This window comes from Rhinatrema bivittatum, chromosome 16 (assembly GCF_901001135.1).
Source record: "Rhinatrema bivittatum chromosome 16, aRhiBiv1.1, whole genome shotgun sequence".
In the NCBI taxonomy this organism is placed as follows: Eukaryota; Metazoa; Chordata; class Amphibia; order Gymnophiona; family Rhinatrematidae; genus Rhinatrema; species Rhinatrema bivittatum.
The window spans coordinates 18,200,345-18,209,351 of record NC_042630.1 but is presented as its reverse complement, the minus strand read 5'-3'; the positions used below and the strand labels follow the sequence as shown (position 1 = coordinate 18,209,351).

The window sequence follows — 9,007 nt, the reverse complement described above, 5'->3', positions numbered from 1 at the left end:
CATGGGGGATTCCATCCCTGTGAGGCCTCGCTCCAGGCTCCTTTCCATCCGACTCTCATCAGGGATTCTCTCCCTGCGAGGCCTCTCTTTATTTCTTCCAGCAGGGATTTTTCCTGCCCGCAGCTATCACCCTTACACCTGGCTCTTGTCAGGGATCCTCCCACACCTCTTGCCATTTAGCTTTTATCAGGGTTCCCCTGAATTGTCTGTCTTTACTTCCTTCATCCAGCTGGACCGTCTCTCATGAAACAGGAGCCTGTTCTAGGCCTGGCTATGACAGAGGTGGCTGCAAAAGGTTGTAAAGAGACACAGGCCAGGGCTGCACGAGCCCCAACATGAAGCAGAAAAAAATTCTTTTTCACTCAGCGCATAATTAAACTCTGGAATTTGTTGCCAGAGGACGTGGTTAGTGCAGTTAGTGTAGCTGGGTTTAAAAAGGCTTGGATAAATTCTTAGAGGAGAAGTTCATTAACTGCTATTAATCAAGTTTACTTAAGGAATAGCCACTGCTATTAATTGCATCAGTAGCATGGGATCTTCTTAGTGTTTGGGTAATTGCCAGGTTCTTGTGGCCTGGTTTGGCCACTGTTGGAAACAGGATGCTGGGCTTGATGGACCTTTGGTCTGACCCAATATGGCAACTTCTTTTAACCCCACCTGGCTTCCCAGTTGGAGGGGGAGGCCTGGGACTGGCACAGATGCACTAGTTTAGGCCTCAGTCTGTGATCCCTCACAATCTGCTGCTGCTATCACAGACAAGCCTAGCCTAAGACTAGCCCCTGCTTTATAACAGAAAGGCCACAGCTTTGGGGGTGGTGGGGGCTCAACACAGAGACAGGAAGAGAGTAATTCTGGTGGTGGGGGGGGGAGGAGGTCTACAAGGAGAGTCTGCTGCTGGGAAGGCCAGCAGTCAGTAGAATATTGTTGATTACATTGCTGGTTTAAAGGTCCTGCTAGCCACCTGCCTCCCTGATCAAAAACAAGCCAGCTGGCCACACCTTGTGACGCTTATAAGGAAAATTAGAACTGCAAGTCCCAGCATGCAATAGGGTAAAACCAGCAAAAGGATCAGCCTCTTTGGTGACCTGCTGTGACATGGCAAGCCACATGCCCTATAGAGTACACAGAATCAGTGGCAGAGCCAGGGGTTAGAACCGAGGCACCAGTTACAGGGCTGGGATTGGAACCAGGTACTTATTACTTGCATGGATTTCAGTTTCACTTTGGTTTGAAGCACTCTGAAATGTATTGAGGGATGCATCTGTTTTTCTCCTGCCTGTGTGCCTCTTGAGTTCTGGCAGGGAAGGGGTAAGGGAGACGGTGATGTATGTTTATATCTGCGGAACGAGCTGAGCACTGGCACACCAGGGAGCGACAGCCAGCAGGAGTTCAGAATCTGCCCCTTCATGCACTTTTAGCTTGCTTCCCTTTGGTACCAGTTTTCAAGTTCACTTTCAGATACAGAGGTGCCCGAGGGTAGGAAGGTGGGCTGGGAGAGGACCTGTAAGAACCACTTGCTGTACTGGCCCTCCCCTTTCCTGGCTGCATCCTCTGGTCCTTGGGTTTCAAGGGAAGGTGGCCGTGTGTCGCATTAGGGAATGCTGCCCCCCGGTGTCTGATCGGTAAAATTACAGCACGGGGAATCTGCTGATCTCATTTTTAAACTATGACTTTCAGTGCAAGAATGGCCACTTTAATTCCAACAGTCAGAAGGCGCCAACTTGGGCTGGAACCCAGGGAGAAGGGGTGAACGTTTCAGCCTGCCTAGTTTTCCTCCTTTGCCACCTGTGGAATAAAGGTGACATCTTTTTACTGGACTCGCTCGGTGTCTTACGTGACCAACACTCTTCCACAAGTCAAAACAGGTAAAGGCAAAAGCTGCTACTGTCTGAACATACAAGTGAGTCGCAGATTACACCACAATGGTGGAAAGAAGAGAGTGGGGTTTTTTTTTTTGGGGGGGGGGGGGGGTGCTGTTAACAGAATGGAACCAGTCCGATTCTAATCTGTTTAAACAGGTGAGAAAACCCATGAGCCTATCGAGTGCTTTTATGTTTGTTTTACAACATCTGATCCATTCTGAATAGTCCTTTTAAGGATCCCGATCGCAAAAGGTTAGCAATGCAGCGGCCTGCTCTAGCGAAAAACTGGGCCCCCTAGAGGTGCTGCTGTGCGTTTAGCTTTCTTCGTTTGAACTGCTGGTCTGTTTCACCACCATCCTTCTTCTCATTTTCTGCATTGAATAATAGAGACTACATTAGAGAATGAGGAAGAGTAGGGTCCTTTTATGGCAAGAGTCTTTTCCATGTAGGCTGTCTTGCAGGATTTTGTGCCATTTTTTCTTTCAGAGTTTCTTCCTTCTTACTAATAGGTGTTTCAGGTTCACCACCTTTAGTAAAAAAAAAAAAAATGTGCATGTGGTTGTAACAATGTTGGTGATGGAAATTTAATTGTAAGTACATCAGACAGCATTTTTCCCCTTAGGAAATAGAGGCAGCCAGGGCCGGCCCCATTGGGTGTGCAAACTGTGCAATTGCACAGGGTGGCACACCCAGTGGGGCGGCGTCGGGGGCAGGGAGAAGTCCATAGTGCCGCTGCTGGACCCTATCCCACCAGCGGTGGGATAGGGTCCATCCCTCTGGTGGCAGAAGCAGAAGGCCACATCAGAGGAAACCCATCTGGCAGCTCCTCCTCTGGTATTGAACACTCGCGCTACTAGTACTTCCTGTATTCTCGCAAGACGAGAATCCCCCAGCTGTAACTGCTATTTAAAAGCAGCTAAAGGGGGGGGTTGGGAAACCATAGCTTAGGATCTGATTGATATGAGTACATGACTGCAGCACCTTCCTTTAAGGCACAGGAAAGGCATCATGAGGCACAGCTTTTGCCAATGCCCTTTAAACTTGCCCCAGACCCATGACACCGTATATGCTTAAATTCCAGAAGCAAAAAGTTGGAGGAAGTAGCCACACTCAATGTGAAATTGCAAAAATAAGAATATGGGGAAAATGAGGCTTCTTATCCACTTTAGAGATTTCTTCATTCAGTTTATTAAAACGGGCAACTCCAGGTGTACGAGCAGTCCAAGTAAACGATTCTTCACCAAAGTTCCCCGTGACAGACCCCGTATTTCAGCCGAAGGGTGCGCTGGTAGGGGCGGCAAAAAAAAAAAAACAAACAACCCGAGAGGGTGTTTAAAAATAAGAACCACAAACCCTGGGACCATAATATTCAAAAAAGCTATGACACGTTTTCAGCTGGACAGCATAGAAAAAATGGAGTTCGGACATCTTACTGTATATTACAGGTATTTAAAGAATGCCAGAACAAAGGATAGCCAATCAGGTAACTGAGATCAATGAAACAAACACCCAATCAAATAATAGGTAGCTTAAAATAGAAAGGACCTGAGGGAGAACTTGAAATGTAACTCAAATAAAAAATAAAATAAAGTATGGACCTAGTAGAAGACTACAGCTATGCAGAGCACAACCATAATATAAACAGAATCTTAAACCTTTTCAAAAAAAGGTGGCTTCAAACTTTCCAAAACTCTTTTCAGGAAATCTATTATAAGTAACTTTGGATAGCCACATAATTCGACTAAACTGCCCATCAAAGAAATGAATAAGTTGAGTTGTTTTGCCATTATTTATAGCGACTGTAAGAAGAGTGTTTTAGAACAAGAGGACCTGAATGGGAACCCTAATGTTACTAGCAGTTTGGACTTACAGATCAAATGGAGGTAGATATTAAAAACTGCCTCAAGTTACCAATACATTTTCCCACAAATTAAGGGCACAGCTATGGGTGTTACTATGGCTCCCAGTTTAGCGTGCCTCTATGTGGAATCCTTTGAAGAAGAGTTTATCTACCTTTCATCTAATAACTTAAGATACATTGACGATATTTTCTTAATCTGGTTGGGGACGGATATTCAATTCTTCCTCTTCTTGGCTTGACTTAACAATTGTTGACAGAAACCTAGTTTAATTTCAGTATCCATCGTGTTGAAATCTCCTTCTTGGCTATCTTGATTTCATCCAACTTGACTGTAGTGTAAGGATACTGATCAGAACACTATCTTTCAGTAGTCGCCACCCATACTCCCTGAATTCCTCTGGTTACGTCGTCTGTGTTCCACCAAAGAACAGTTATTACACAGGCCAAACAGATGCTGGCCCGTTTCTGTGAAAGAGGATACCCACGCAAAATCCTTTTAAAAAAAAGCCCTATCCATTTACCAGGACCTGTTATTCCCCCCTCGAATCATGTTATCTGTATTCTACCATTCTCGACACGTTAGGGACAGCAGCACCCTTATTCGACCTCACTGTTCGCTACTTTTGGTGCACACAGTTTTCAATGTCGCACCGAGCTTCTTACCATCGTGGCAGAAATCTAAGGGATATATTGCTTCACTCAGACTTACTCCGCATTGTCCTGAACACTCTTTCACTGTCACTTTTTCACCATCCTGATACCAAGAGAGCATTTCCGTTAACATTTTCAACTTCATGCTCCTCAAAAGGAGTAATCTATATTATCCTCTGCCCATGTTACAAAATCTAGGTTGGCAAAACTCGGCACCTGGTTAAACTTTCTACCAGCGTTCTTTAAATACCTGTAATATGTAGTAAGAGATCCGCAATCCATCTTTTTCCATGCTGTCCAGCTGAACAGGTGTGTTACAGCTATTTTGAATATTATGGTGCCAGGGTTTGTGGTTCTTATTTTTAAACACCCTCTCTCTTTTTTTTGCCACCCCTCCTGATGCAGCCTTCGGGTGAAACACGGGGTCCATCTTGGGGGACTTTGGTGAAAAATCGTTTACTTGGACTGCTCGTACCTATGGAGTTGCCCGCTTAATAAACTGAATGAAGAAACCTCTAAAGTGGACAAGAACCCTCATTTTCTCCATATTCCTTATTTTTGCGATTACCATATGTGCTTAACCATACACAAAAAAAAAAACAAAACACAGAAGCCCAAGCTAAAATATTTTTTCTTTTTTTTTTACAGGGGATTTTGTTTGTTTAGCCTTCAATTAGGTCAAACCCGGAGAGAAATGGGGGTCCTGTGTTACAGCCAAATGGGTTCCTGGCCCTCTCATTGAACTATTTGGTTTAAAACCCCCCTGCAGTTTATAATTACAGCAGCATCCTAAGACCCCAGTATTTTTCCATTTCCACCCCCATCTCTCCCACCTGGTTGGCTCACTCTTTTCCTATATTTTCACCAGCCCCCTTTTCAGCTAGGGAAACCGAGCAGTTCAATTGACATCGATAAGATCAGAGTCATTTGTGATGTCAGCAAGCATTTGTACAGTTGCCCTGCCAATGGCAGACAGCGAGTATTTTTACCGTCACCCTGCCACTGGTAGCAGACGCCACTTTTAGCCTTATTTGCTTACGAGCCTGTGAACACTATTCACATACCACTCTCCTGGGCACGTGTAGATTGCTGGAACCTTTGGCATCCTGAAACGCTCACGTCTCTTTCTTGCTGGATGATAACATGGCTGCAGGAAGTGGCCGAGCTGGTTGAGGCCATGCTTTTCACAATTAAGGCCAGGGCCACCCTCCACCCTTCAGTAAACAATAGTGTTCACTCCCTTCCGGCAGGCAGTTTATACACTTTGAGAAAACAAGGTGAGCTAGGGTGGAAGGTAAAACACGGCTGCTGCAATACACTATGAACCAAGTGCATGTCCTCCGTGGCTTTCGGTGGGTGGAAAGGGTGAAACAGAGCATGGCTCAGCTTCCAAGGAAACAAAATCACAGTTAAGAATGACTTTGCTAGGGTTGGCCCAATGAGCAGGGCTGGATTTAAGATTTTGGTACGCATAGGCAGAATGCCACGGCAGCACCCCTCTGGACCTGTGCCAGTACATGGCTCTGTAGACAGAAGCAGAGCTGGCAGCCCATCCCCTCTGCCTAAAACCAGGCCTGCCAACCACAAGCGCTGCACACAGCAAACAGAAAATCAGTGTTGGATTCCCAGACCAGGCTTCTGGAGCCTAGGCCTAGGGATGCTGTAGGGGAGAGAGTCTCAGTCTTTACTCAACAGCAACACATAGGGGCCAAACTTAAGAGTCCAGCTTCGCCGAGCTATGGAAGAATCCACAATAGGTGGCTCCTAGGTGAGGACTGTGGTTCAACTGCTGCATGGGGTTGGGAGAGAGAGAGAGAGAGAGAGAGAGAGAGAGAAAAAAAGAAATAAAATAAAGAGGAAGGAGGGGGAAATTTCCTGCACCATTGCGAATGTCAGGTCTAAGCATCATTACCCAACTGACTGAAGTAGAAGTCTAAATGAGCAAGAAACAGGCCCAAAAAAAAAAAAAGAGACTTTGTCAGCTGATTTTACAGTTTATAGCTCACTGACTCTTTTGAACCTGGACCACAAGAGAACATGTAATCCCCCTGAAAGGCTACACATTCACAAAATTAAAATATTTTCTTCTTAGGGGAAGACACACAAACACATAAAAATAGACAATTTCATTGAAAAAAACAATTTAGATGTGATTGCTCCAATCCCAGAGGAACAGGATTAGTCCAATAAAGCAGGTGTGGAATAATTCCTGGGATTCACAGCAGGTCCGTGCATTGCAATACTTCATCCCATTCAATCCCTGGAAATGCGTCGCCACGTTAAGGGAAGCAAGTGATCGACGGAAAAGCTGAACAGGCAAAGACACACACAAAAATAAAACAAGCAAATTGTTTTATTTAAAGCTATGTAAAAGCAATGTTTTTGCAAGATGTCAAAGATAAAGAAATAAAATTGGTACATGGATCCACAGAATAACATAACTGGCAGCTCCAGAAAATAACTAAGTAGCCATGTATCGGTGAGTAACAAGCACATAAAAACACAACTTGATACATTATTTCACAGATGCATACAAATAAAGACACAGCTGTGGTTCTGTGAATTTAGTGGCATAAAAACTAAGATGTCCAGAATACAGACAGACCACTTGTTAGATATAGAACTATTAATAAATCAGAGGGTAGATGAGATCAATCAAAACAAAATTTGACTGATTTTAATACACATATCTAAAGATAAAGCTGTAAATCTCTCTACAATCATTTTGTTTTCTGCATTATCTCTAGATCTGTGTATTGATGAAAATGCATTAAAACACATAGCTGTACAGATAAAAAAATAATTCTTATTTTTTAAATTAAGAAATAAAGAGACAGGCACAGATGCATTACTGGGTAAATAAAGATGTTACACAACCCGTGTTATTTCTGGTCCTTTAAACGTGTAATAGCTTAAGTAAATGGAGGCTCCAGATGTGCAGAAGAATTTTCCCTAGTTTTTGTGTCTCTCTCGATGGTAAATGGAAGAAGAAGAAAAAAAAGAAGAACGAGAGAGAAAATATACAAGGAAATCAAATCCCTGGGAAAACACCAAGGGCAAAATAAAATGGCACATCAGGACATGATCTCTCACACGCACACACACAGAATCTTAAATAACCCGACGGATTCTTACCCGCATGAATGTAAACATACAGACGGAAACGGGAAAAAAAAAGGATTAAAAAAAAAGATACAGATCAAGCGAGACAAAGAGAAATAAGAGGCCAGCGAAATGAAACAGCCAAGGCCGGGAAATGAAAGAAAGAAGCCCAGACATTTCTGGGCCCCCCCCCCGTCGAGCTGGAAAGAAGCTGCTAAATGTAAACACCACCGTGTGTATGCGGATATGTATAGAGAGAGAGAAATATTACACGCATGATGCGATCTAAAATAAAGCAGCGCCTTGCTAACTGCGTAGGAAAACATGGCTGTGCAGGTAAACAGAAAAAGAAGGTAGACGCACACGGAAACGAGTTAAAAAGCACACACACAACCTTACGGGCACACAAGTTATTTCGTTTTATACTTACCTTTTTTTTTTTTTTTTCATACGCGGTCAGGTAAAAAAAAAGAAGGGGCCCGAGCGGGAAATTACTCGATAATGGGTGACGCCGCCGATCAAAGAGAACCGAGGGCGAGACGAACCAGGCGATGCGGAGAAAGGAACGAAAAATTACACGCGGGTAAGATGAAGAGAAAAAACGGACAGAAAAAAAAACCCACTTCGGTGGAAGCTAGGTCTAGTCCCCCAGCCTGTTTCCGCTCCGGGGCCTGCTCACCCTACCTGCCGCGCCGCCGCCGGGGATTTTCCTGCTTCCCTGGGTCCCCGACACACCCGCCCTCTGGCGGATACTGCAGTCCAGAAGACGCGGAAGGTCACGTTAGGCCCCAGTCGCCTAGGAGATCCAGAGTGGAGGAGGGGGTTTGAGGAACAGCAGCCATCCGCGCAAGCGCAGAACGCAACGGCCATTCCATCGCCTAGTTTTAGCTGCAGTTATGTCATAAATATTAAGCAGTTTTATTAGGTATTCATAAAAAGACATTGTATATATAGCTACATTTAAAATAAAGCACCATCCCCGCTGGATTTATACTGAGCAAAGAAAAGTAGACAGACTCACTATAATTAAGAAATTAAAACTTTTAAGCTGTGACCACCGCTATTCATATCGTCACCTCCCCGTGGATATACATGAACGCCTTATTAATATGCGTTCTCCACCAGAGTCCCCTCCTCTTTCGTTTTACGTCTGACGTCGTACGTCGAATCACCTGTTCCTTCCCTGCTGCTGACAGTCAGGAGCTCTCTGGTTGGCCCGCCGCCTTCCTTCCCTTGCCGGCACGGGCTGGAGACCCCGTGGCAGGCGCCCGGGAGCTTATATAGAGGCGCAGCGGAGCGGGCTGCGCCTTAGTCGCGCCGAGGAGCGCGGAGGAGGCGGATCGGAAGGAGGAAGGGGCCCGCTTTACTCCGTGAAGGGCTGATTTTCTTTCTCCCCGCGCCGCTGCCTCTGGCTTCCTGTACAGCGGTGTTTGGTGTGTGTGCGGAGCAACCCCTAGGGGGCTTCTGTGTGACAGAGAGACCGGGCTCGGAGCCGCTGCCAGCTGCCGCCGCAGCTGCCGTCTGAAGCCGC

General features: G+C 45.3%; 1 long non-coding RNA gene across 1 annotated transcript; it reads right to left on the bottom strand.

The window, feature by feature from the left end:
* Positions 1–524: 524 nt before the first annotated feature.
* Positions 525–8,993, bottom strand: LOC115077149. Its single transcript, XR_003852965.1, has 4 exons — positions 8,498–8,993; positions 8,161–8,364; positions 5,439–6,682; positions 525–2,389 (listed from the first exon to the last, which is right to left on the bottom strand). It is a non-coding gene; the product is annotated as an uncharacterized LOC115077149 (long non-coding RNA).
* Between the last annotated feature and the right edge of the window lie 14 nt (positions 8,994–9,007).